Consider the following 11,335-nt stretch of genomic DNA (forward strand, 5'->3'; position numbering starts at 1 on the left):
GGGGCCCCAAAACCTAGTGTCGCCAGGCCAGCCACCCCTGCTCCCCTCCCATCGCTGCTGGCGGGATGGGGGACCTCTGGCTGTAGCTTAGGGTCCCGGGGAGGTGGCCTCGTTCTTCGTGGTGAGTGGTGACGGCAGCTGCTACGGCCGCTAGAGCGGCATGCTGGTCACGCTTAGGCTACGGCATTGGTGTCGTCGCTTTCATACCTTGAAAAGCACTGGACCCGTTTGTGCGCTTCATGGCTGGACGCTTGGGGCATTGTGGCTGACGGGTGTTTGTCCGACAATGTGGATGTTGTGTGACTTGTGTGGCAAAGGAGGTGCCCTGCGGTGCGGAATTGGCCTACAACCAAGCTTTGGTAGTCGGTCTCGTCAGATGCCAGGGGTCGTCGTGCCTCACTCGTCTTCCTGAAATCGGAGCTACAAAGGAGGTGCCCCACGGTGATGATAACATGAGACGGGTGGTCGGTACCTGTGCCGGCTCGGCGTAGGCTCAACGCTTTTCCTCTGCAATGCTCGTCGACGGAGTTGGAGTTGTCTGGTCGCCGACGCGTGTGATTGACTGTTCGGCATCGGCCGCTCAGGCGTTTGTGCTTGTTTGAGGTGGGGGCTACATCGGTGGTCATTGATGAAGGAGTTGGAGTCGCCCTCGCGAAGGAGTGATAACGATGACACCGGAATGCAACCTCACTGACGTTTTTCTCCTCGACGACGTGTGTGCATTCTTGTATGGGTTGCCAGGTTGCCCCGTATGCCTTTTCTTGCAGGCACGATGTGACAGATTTGCCCTGTTTGTTGTTAATTAGTCGGACAACTCTCTTCTTGCCTGATGAATTCTAGACCCTTGGGGCCGGCTTAAAAAAATGTAGCTTAATTTCATATGCACCCAGATGAATCGATGGATCACTGATTTTGTCTTTTTCGTACAACACCCTGAATATCATTTCTTCATTAAAATGTGTATATAGTTTTCTTTAGAGTACGCATAGGCGTTTCATATTTTAATAGAAGGCAGAAGTATCGTATTTTAATAGAAGGCACAAGACAAGTATTAAAAAAAAAATACAATTTGTAGTTGAAAATCTACAACCAAGCTAATCAAATGATTTCCATATTGTGCATGTAGATCACACAGCTGCCCCGCAACACCTCGTCATCGTGGCCATAGCACGGCGAAGCACCAACACCCTGCACGGCGGAGGAAATGCATTCCAACTTCATCTTCGGCACGACCAAGAACTAGCAACTCCAGCCCAGATTCCCAACACCAGCACGCTAAGGCCACCGACACCGCAAGCAATTTCTTTAGAGTATGCCTAGGCGTATCGTATTTTAATAGAAGGCAAAAGACAAGTATAAAAAATATAACTTGTTGCGAATAACACGTGTAGTTGAAAATCTACACCCAAGCTAATCAAATGATTTCTATATTGTGCATGTAGAGTCACACAGCCGCCGCCGCAAGACCTCGTCATAGTGGCCATAGCATGGCGAAGCACCAACACCTTGCATGGCGGAGGAAATGCATTCCAACTCCATCTTCGGCACGACCAAGAATTAGCAACTCCAGCCCAAATTCCCAACACGAGCACGCTAAGGCCGCCGACATCGCAAGCATCAGCTGGTCACACCTTTCCAGGCAGACAACCTTGCAGTGACCACAACCCCGTGACTTAGATTTGCCCCAGATGGATGCAGATCCAGTCAGCGCCGCCACCAACAACTCACATGTAGTAGCCATTCCCTGCCGCACTGTCGAAGCGCATTACACCACATGACCGCACAACAGCCAACCTCGATGGTCATTCACCTGGCCGAATGCCCCTGGCCCTTTGCACAACCCAACCGGCATTATCGGCGACGGCATGAGGAGCATGGGAGGAGGGTCCTGAGTGGCTAGAGTTTACCCATCCAATGCCGGCCCCGCAAGCGGCTCGGGAGGAGAGGGGAAAGAGGAAAGAGCTTGTATGAGATCTGGTAAATGTGTACATAGTTAGGACACACAAGCATGCTTGTTCTAAAAAAGTCTCATTTTCAAAAAAAATTAGCAAGCTTGTTCTAAAAAGGTCTCATTTTAATACTATTTTCATATTTACTGTTCAACTAGGTTTATACGAGCTGGGGAGCCAAAGGCCTGCTCTGTTTTGGATGCTATCCTTTGTTCAGTAATCTGGTTGCTCATGCATTTGGCTTGGGAGTGAGGAGTTTGTAGATCATGGTTCGCCCGCACAGGTTAACATGTGGATATTGCCTTGGAAAATCTTAGAGATTACTAAAAGCAAATGCGGGCCTTGCCGTGCCGCTCTTCTTTGTGCGACCTATCTTTTAGTTTGCTGAGTCTCGGTCGTTGTTGGCCGATCACCAGGCGATGAATGAGGAGTAGATGAGCCTAATACTATTCTTGAGCGCTCCTTTTACAAAGATAGGGAATAATCTCTTCGAGCGGTTTGTGGGGAGAGTTTTACTATAATAATCCTACACCTACGAAGTGGCTACAAAGGCGTACATTTTTTTCAAACTATAAACCTATCAGCCCCCTGATTTTAACGGGGATGGGCCCCTTCCACCCTACCGATTTCATAATATTTCTTCACGATGTTGTTTACGTAAAACACATAACAAACCTTACGTAGGTATAGCATTGCCCATTCTACTGCACCTACGGGCATATTGCAAATAACGTACGGTTGAGTTGACTTGGGGTGATTTGGTTGGAATAAGAAAAGGCCCGGCCCCATCTTATGAAATTCTAGTATTTTTATTGTGGGAATAGCTTCCCCTAAACTGAACTAGGTATCTAAGATTTTCATATAAAGAAATATAAGATCGTTTGGATCACTAAACTAGTGATCTAAACGATCTTATATTTCTTTATGGAGGGAGTACAAATTTGTTGGGTCATGTTGGGCCTTGTCGAGCATCGAATGGAGACGACCTCGGCTAGGAACACTAGCCGGCCTTGGTCAGGATGTTGGTCATAACCGCTGGGTTGCCTTTCACCAATTGAATGTATTGCCTAGGCTTTTAGAGCTCGCTTGATCCTTTTCGATGGGAGCTTGCCAAAGGACATCATGATTGCGACATTGGGAACCCACACAAGATTTAACTGCTACTAGCGTTTCATTCTTATCTTCTGGTGCACCGCTATAACCAAGCGGTGGACGTTCTATCACCAGCGCACATAGGCTTTTGGACCTCACTTCTTACTTTTTAATGGGCGCTTTCCGAAGGACATCAGAGCATGTACAATGGGGGCAACACCATGTAGCTGCCCCATTTGCCAGGTAGGTTGAGACCACCGTATAAATTTTCTCTCCCCAAAGCAAATAGAGCTTGATCAAACCACACCTTCGTCATTTTCCTTGTTCTCTCTTTTACTTTTTCATCTACACATGCGTCATCTCTCTCACTATCCGTTCCTCTCTGTTGTTTTCTTTCACATTTTTGGATGAGTCACCCGACTCCTCTGCAAGAGGTCGTTTGGCCCTGCAAGCACTACCTTTTCCCCTACCTCCTCCACATCAGCAACTTTTCTGATGGGGAAGCACTCCAAGTTGGAGCGTTGGCCATGCCCTCATGACCGCTACATTGGGAATCCACCCAAGGTTAGTTGTTGTCGCTTTCATTCTTGTCTTCTGGTGCACCGCTATAACTAGACAGTGGACGTTCTATCACCAGCGCCACACATAAAATTGGCCATCGTGTCTGTCAGCGTCTCCTGCCTGGTCCAACCACTTACGTCACCGTGCGTGCCTATGATGGACCTTTGATGACACCAGTCACTTTGGTAGCACGTAAACCCGGTCTTAAAAAATCTGGATGATCAATTAAACGCAGAGGCACTCACGCAACTTGGTTTAGATGATGCTGACAATGCTCGTCCATTGTCATATGAATCTGTCTCCGGTGGGCTCGCCATATAAATAAGTGGACAATGAATTTTCCTTATAGCTTCAATTCTCTCTTTCCATTCTTCGCTTGTCATGTGGCCGTCCTTATCGCAACGCTCTCGCCATGACACCTTGGCACATTATCGCTGATAAGGAAACGATGGCGGCGTGCATAGCTTCGTATGGATATATGAATGGATTTGAGTAAAGGGTGTCTTATACGTGAGAGCAGACTATGTTGAGTTCGAATATGATGCATGCATGCAGGTTGTTCCTTGGAGTAGTGGTTGCCTCAAAATGATTTGAGTAGACCTTAATTCTTCGACGGCTAGGATCCGAAAAGAGTGCACATGAATCACATGCGATCCTGTTGAACAAACCATCACAGAAACATGTTATTTGTACTGACTGCCCACCACATGCCTCGGGGAGAAAGGATAGACACACCATGTTTCCGTAGGACGTTCTCTTTATCTGCACATGCGCAAACATCACATACGTGCACATATTCTCTATAGAATATCCAAATCTATGTCCATTATGTATTCACCCATATTACATCTTATCATGTGCTCCCAATGATCTAAAATGGTCCAACCATTTTATATTATATGTAAACATACATTAGGGGAAGAACATCACATTCGGCTACAAAGAAGTAGAATCTACGCGAATTATGAAAGGAGGCATGCAAGCATATGAAGTGGGCAAAGGCAACCCCAATGAAGGACCCAAAAATACACCTAAGGTGCTGCTCTGTTCCCCTCCGTCAGAGACAGTGTCAACGGCCCCGACGTGGGTGGATTTGGTGGTGGCGGTGATACACAGTAATGCAAGCCAACATAATCTCGGTGATGCATTCCCACCTGCCGTGCTGAATCAGAATGGAGGAGTTCGATTCTATCCATGCCAATCGGAGGATCTCCCGCGATCAAGAAGGATGCTGCGGTGCTTGCATGAGGGCCTGCTCGTCCACAATGGCTTCTCAAATGATCCACGTCTCCACATCCAACATCTCTTAGTCTCTTCTCCTCTCTACCATGTCGATCTCCCGCTCCAACCAATCTCTTAGATCTAGCTCGTCATGGGCAACTATGTGTGTCCTACAATTCCGGCACTACCTCCATCCAAGCGAACATGTTGTCACGGATCTATATCGCTCGCTATCCATAACTTCAGCCACAAACCCTCCAATCCCTCCATTGTGACTGGACGAATGGGTGGTCTACCCAGCACATCTGTCTGAAGGGAAACAATGAAGGGAGTGGAGGTAAGGATTGGGGGGGGGGGCTCTGCAGTGACAAATTGGTTCCATGGTGGTGAGGCTTAGCGATGGGGGATTTGGGCTGGAGTGTCACAGAGGCATGGAGGAGGTGAGGGCATTCCTGGAGACGTCGTTGTGAGGAGCTGTTCTTATGGGGTGTGTACGTAGTGGCGGACATGGAGCTCCCACCTATGAATGTTGGTTATTGCGGCAAGTGCTACATGTGAGCTGTATTGGGATTTTTCCTGAAGAGGAAGGGTGAGGAAATATAGTACGGCTAGTATTTCCCTCAGTGAGAACCAAGGTTATTTAACCAATAGGAGAACCACGAAAATTCCTAGTAAGTAGTACCTACACACATGAGAGCAAATACTTGCACCCAACACGGGCAAGAGGGTTGTCAATCCCTTTGAACTCGTTACTTGCAAGGATTAAATCTGATAATGGTAGATGAATAAATTGCAAATAAAATAAAAGAAAGAAAATTGCAGCAAGGTAATTTTGGTTTTGGTAATATGATTGAAGTAGACCAGGTTCCATAGTTATCAATAGAGGCTTCTCTCTCATAATAATAGCATACGGTGGGAAGACAAATTACTGTTGGGCAATTGATAGAAAATCACATAGTTATGACGATATTCATGACAATGATAATGTATATAGGCATTACGTCCATGACAAGTAGACCGACTCATGCCTGCATCTACTACTATTACTCCATCCATCGACCGACTCCTGCCTCCATCTAGGATATTAAATTCATGATAGTTCATGACAAACAGAGCAACACTTTAAGCAAGATGACATAATGTAGATAGAATAAAAGCAATCAAAATGATTAATCCCCGTCATTTTATCCTTAGTAGCAACAATACAATACGCTCCTCGCTACCCCTGCTGTCACTGGGTGAGGAACCCGCAAGATTGAACCCACTACAAAGCACCTCTCCTGCTCAAGATAAATCAATCTAGTTGGCCAAACCAAACAGACAGATCGGAGAGAAATACTAAGCTATAACAATCATGCATAATAAAGTTCAGAAAAGGCTCAATTACTTTCAATGAATAGTCTGACCATGAACCCACAATTCATCGAATCCTAACAAACACACTGCAAAATAAGATTATATTGAATCGATCTCCGAAGAGAATAGTGTATTGAAGATCAAAGAGAGAAAAGAAGCCATCTAGCTACTAGTTATGGACCCGTAGGTCTATGGTAAACTACTCACACATCATTGGAGGAGTAGCAAGGTCAATGTAGAGGCCCTTCGTGATCGGTTACCCCTCCGGCAGAGTACTGGAAAAGGGCTCCAGATGGGATCACGGAAGAACAGAGACTTGCAGCGGCAGATTTTTTTGGTGGCTTCTTTGGGGATTTCCAAATATTTGAGAATTTATAGAATTGGAATTAGGCCAGACAGATCCCCATGGGGCCCACAAGGTAACAGGGCGTGCCCTGTTGCCTTGCCATCTCCTCGTATTGCGTCTGGTCTCCTCCCGAAGCTTCTAGGGTCTCTTATGTCCAAAAAAAAACCATCAATTTTTGTAGCACTTGGACTCCATTTGGTACCTATTTTCTGGAAAACCAAAAACAAGCAGGAAATAATAACTGGCACTAGGCACTGGGTTAATAGGTTAGTCCCCCAAAATGATATAAAATGCATAAAAAGTATCTAAGATTGATAATATAATAGCATGAACCAATCAAAAATTATAGATGCATTGGAGACGTATCAACATCCCTAAGCTTAATTCCTGCTCGTCCTCGAGTAGGTAAATGATAAAAATAGAAATTTTGATGTTGAATGCTACCTAATATGTTTATCATGTAATCTTTTCATGGTGTAAATATTGAGAAATGATGAAGTCAATTATATCAACATAATAATATCCATGAATACAAGAACATAATCATTACTTTTTCAAAATAAACAATGCTTAGCAAATGTTATCCCTCCTCATTGAATTATGTAAGCATGGCATGACTCTTCCTTCACCGCATAAATATAAATCATGAGCACCTCAGTGTTAAAGCAAGAAATTGGATCATATTTTTCATGCGCTTTAGCATTTTCAACTCCACTCAATACATGAGCGTGAGCCATGGACATTAGCACTATGGGTAGAGTGCGGTGGTAGAGATATATAAGGGAAGTCAAAAAGGAAGAAAGGCTAAAATCAACTTGGCGGTCGTTAGGCAATGGAGAGGCCTTTCTGTCGATATCAATGTAAGGAGTAGGGATTTCCATGCAACGGATGCACTAGAGCTTTAAGTGTATCAAAGCTCAAACTGAAACTAAGGGTGTGCACCCAACTTGGTTGCTCATGAAGACCTCGAGCATTTGAGGAAGCCCATCATCGAAATATACAAGCCAAGTTCTATAACAAAAAATTCCCACTAGTATATGAAAGTGACAACTCATGAGACTCTCTATATGAAAAACATGGTGCTACTTTGAAGCATAAGTGTGGTAAAGGATAGTAGCATTACCCCTTCTCTCTTTTTCTCTCACTTTTTTGTTGGGCTCCTTTTGGCCTCTTTTTTTTGTCAAGAACCTCCTACTTGTGGAGGAATAATTATCTCCATCATCCTTTACCTCACTGGGACAATGCTCTATAATGTTGATCATCACACTTCTATTTATTTACAACTTGATATACTGGAACAATATGACTCTATATGAATGTCTCTAGCAGTGTACCAGGATGTACAATGATCTAGCGTAACATGTACTACAATGATGAATGCTGGCTTTGCCACAAATATCATGTCATCTCTATATGATAATGCAAAGCAATATGATGATGAACACACATGTCATAAGATGAAACTGTGGAAGTTGCATGACAATATATCTCAGAATGGCTACGGAAATGCCATGATAGGTAGGCATGGTGGCTGTTTTTAGGAAGATATAAGGAGGCTTATGTGTGATAGAGCGTATCATATCACGAGGTTTGTATGCATCGACAATGTTTGCACCTACTCTTGAGGTGAGAAAGGGCAATGCACGGTACCGAAGAGGCTAGCAAATTGTGGAAAGGTGGGAGTGCGTAATTGTCCATGAAGTCACATTAGTCATAAAAAACTCATATACTTATCGTGAAGTTTTATTAGCCCTCAAAGCAAAGTACTACTCGCATTCCCCTAGGGAGGAGGTTGGTAGAAGTTAACCATCACACGCCCATGATTCAAACAACACAAATGATTTCAATCAGACGTAAAAATGCTCAAACATCCCCGCCATGACATGTCGAACACTTAAATGAGTAGTTAATAACAAGCTTTAATATCAATATTTCTACTAACCAATGATCATGAACTAATACCCTTTCATATTGCGACTTCAATATAATTAAAACATAAGTTTCATATTTAGTGATCTACATGAAAGTTTTTATTATATCACTCTTAAATACCGGCCCTATCATTTTTGGACTAGTTATGTATCTTAATAATTTGGAAAATTTTAAGAATTTTATCATGTTCTAGTAAAACACAAAAATTCCAGTATTGGGTGCAAAAGTTTCTATTTTTGCACAGAATCAATTCAACTATCAACCAAATCATCCCAAAGCTTTACTTGGCACAAACACTAATTAAAATATAAACACAACCATTATAGTAGCAATAATAATGTCATCACAAAAAACAGAAAAAAAGAAAAAAATTAGGATAACTATTGGGTTGCCTCCCAACAAGAGCTATTTTTATGCCTCTAGCGAGGCACAATGCATTGTTTCAAGTATTGTCATCTTTCAAAGTGATTCCATAGGTGTATCTCATAATAGATTCATATGGTGGTTTATTTATCTTCCTTGGCAAGTGTTCCATCCCTTTATTTAATGGAAATTGGAACCTTATATTTCCTTCTTTCATGTCAATAATGGTACCAATGATTCATAGGAAAGGCCTACCGAGTATTACAAGATAAGGTGGATTGCATTCAATATCTATATCTATGGGAACATAATTTCTATTAGAAAGTATAAGAACATCATTTATTCTACCCAATGGTTTCTTAATAGTTGAATCCACTAAATGCAAGTTAAGGGAACATTTATCCATATCGGTGAGACCTAGCACGTAACATAAAGATTTTGGTATAGTAGAGGCGCTAGCACCTAGATCACACAAAGCATTACATTCATAATCTTTAATCTTAACTTTAATAGTTGGTACCTATTCATCATGTAATTTTCTTGGTATAGATACCTCCAATTCTAGCTTTTCTTCATGAACTTTAATCATAGCTTCTACAATATGTTTAGTGAAGGCTTTATTTTGTCCGTAAGCCTTAGGTGAATTTATCATAGATTGCTACAAGGAAATACATTCAGTCAAAGAACACTTAAAGACCATTATATATATATATATATATTAACATCCCCAGAAACTTTTTCCACCTATATAATTTATCAGTAATACCCGGTATTACCCGATACTCACTGAAACCCTTTTGGTGACCCCGAAATGCTTCTGGATCCTCTTAGTATTATTTCAAATATTCATAAAATAATTCCAAAAATATAATCTCATGACTCCCTTCCTACTAACACTCAACAGATCGTGATTTCCTTAAGCTTGTCACCTCGTAGGTTCAGTAACTCACATACATGGACAAAATCGTTCATTCAATGATCGACAGCGGGAATGTGGACGTCCATATTGGTTCCTGTGAGTACACAGATGATATTCGTGTGAACCTTTGGTTATCATGTGATATTCCCTTTGCTTCGCGATACTTCACAAAACCCAGGATGTATCGATATCCTCCTGAGTCATCACCATGATCACTCTACTAAAATCCTCGTCACAAGTTTTGTTCTTCTTTCTTGTTGTGTTCTGGCATCCCCGTGACGAAGTCACGTGTGTCTGTCCAGATGATGATTGATGCCATCACACCGGGAGGGCCCTAAGAATATCTCTCCATCGTCGGAGGAGCACATCCCACTCTCAAGCCATCTAGTCCCTTATCAAACTTTCTGATGAACATGTAATTTGTCGTTATGATCATCATGTTATAGGTGACGTTTGAGCAACCCCAAAGCCCACCGTACAGTAAGAAGTGACTACGATACTCTCATGGTATAAGGAGCAATATAGCATGTTAACACTCCGTAGTATTACAAGAATACATACTATATTAATTCAATTCACAACAAACAAGTTTGGGTTAATTCAATATGATCATTCTTCCAACATCATAATCTCAATGTTGTTTTAGGATCATTATTACACTTAAAAATATCCTAAGATCCGAAAAACGTGATCACCAACAACCTAGTCCTAGGAACAAGACTAGGAACCTTTTATTTACTATTTATCATTCCACACGCCCGTATGAGTTTTCCACTAAATCGCATAGTCCAGGATCATAACAGTTATAGCATGGAATATAGACTCTATAATTATGAATATGGAAATGTAATAATAAAAATATTATTGTCTCTAGGGCATATTTCCAATAGTTTCCCGCTTGCACTAGAGTCAACAATCTAGTTGCATGTTTTCTAACATACATGGTTGTCTGGTGTCTCTTATGCTATGCCAGTGGTAGAGCCTTCGTCACTTAGTTTGATACTCTCCAAACTCTAATGTTATTTATGTCGATGATATCTTGTGTAATTCTTTTGTTACATTAATGGTAGCCATTGTGCAGGAAATCGATAACTAGTAGCTGCTCGGTCGGCTTGGGAGTAACGATTAATCAGTGAATTGGCCTATTAACTGGATTAATTGGTCCACCATTAATCCGTAGATTAAATAGGAACTTGCCAAGATATATCTAGTTTTTTATGTATTACCCCATACTCACATGTTCTTAGCTATGTAATATACCAAAATATGCTACTTTTTGGTCAAACCCTAGCTATTGAGGAGCTAGAGGGGGTGGGAGGAGTTACAGGGTAATTTTTGGGCTGTATTTCCCCACAAGTTAACGGGTCAGCAGCGATTAATCAGCCTAACAATTGATTAATCGGTTTGACATGCCAATTAGTCGGCCTCACAAGTTAATACGATGAATTCACGCTATTCAATTGGGCCACCCTACCAGTACCGATTAACTAACCCGTTAACTGTTTAATCAGATGAATTCTTGAACAGTGATGGTAGCACTATATCTCCATATAGTCCATTATATAGTAACACTATATCTCTATATAGTTCAACTAT

Source organism: Triticum aestivum, chromosome 4A (assembly GCF_018294505.1).
Source record: "Triticum aestivum cultivar Chinese Spring chromosome 4A, IWGSC CS RefSeq v2.1, whole genome shotgun sequence".
Classification (NCBI taxonomy): domain Eukaryota; kingdom Viridiplantae; phylum Streptophyta; class Magnoliopsida; order Poales; family Poaceae; genus Triticum; species Triticum aestivum.